This window comes from Lolium perenne, chromosome 5 (assembly GCF_019359855.2).
Source record: "Lolium perenne isolate Kyuss_39 chromosome 5, Kyuss_2.0, whole genome shotgun sequence".
Lineage (NCBI taxonomy): Eukaryota > Viridiplantae > Streptophyta > Magnoliopsida > Poales > Poaceae > Lolium > Lolium perenne.
This window is the reverse complement of record NC_067248.2, coordinates 112,725,773-112,726,319: the sequence shown is the minus strand read 5'-3', so window position 1 is coordinate 112,726,319 and position 547 is coordinate 112,725,773. Positions and strand designations below refer to the sequence as shown.

At 41.5% G+C, this 547-nt stretch overlaps 1 non-coding gene across 1 annotated transcript; it reads left to right on the top strand.

Annotated features, from left to right (window-relative positions):
• Positions 1-271: 271 nt before the first annotated feature.
• On the top strand, positions 272-344 carry TRNAF-GAA (transfer RNA phenylalanine (anticodon GAA)). Its single transcript has one exon. It is a non-coding gene; the product is annotated as a tRNA-Phe (tRNA).
• The last annotated feature ends 203 nt before the right edge of the window (positions 345-547 follow it).

The following is a 547-nucleotide window of genomic DNA, read 5'->3' as shown; positions in this document are numbered from 1 at the left end:
GGTCAAGGAAGTTGGTGAACTGATGACAGGGAAGCCGGCGACCGAAGCCCCGGTGAACGGCGGCCGTAACTATAACGGTCCTAAGGTAGCGAAATTATCCCGGTTATTCGCTCTATTTTTCAGTATTATTAAGTAAGCCATGTACAATGCATAGGACTACCCCCCCCCCCATTTTACAATTTCGAATTTGAAATCCTTTATTTAATTTATTTTTTAGTCCCTTTAATTGACATAGATACAAATACTCTACTAGGATGATGCACAAGAAAAGGTCAGGATAGCTCAGTTGGTAGAGCAGAGGACTGAAAATCCTCGTGTCACCAGTTCAAATCTGGTTCCTGGCAGAGAAAAAAAAAGATCTACCGAATAGGTATTGATACAAATACCTCGAGATGGGTTGGGATACATATTCATTAATAATATAAATAGAGTATGATTTATTCATCTAAGTGGATAAGTCTATAATAAAGAATAAAGAAGCACGCACGGGGTGGTATGGCAGGCTGAGGGGCAGCCCAACAGAGGAGTGTCTTGCGAAGTGCGCAAA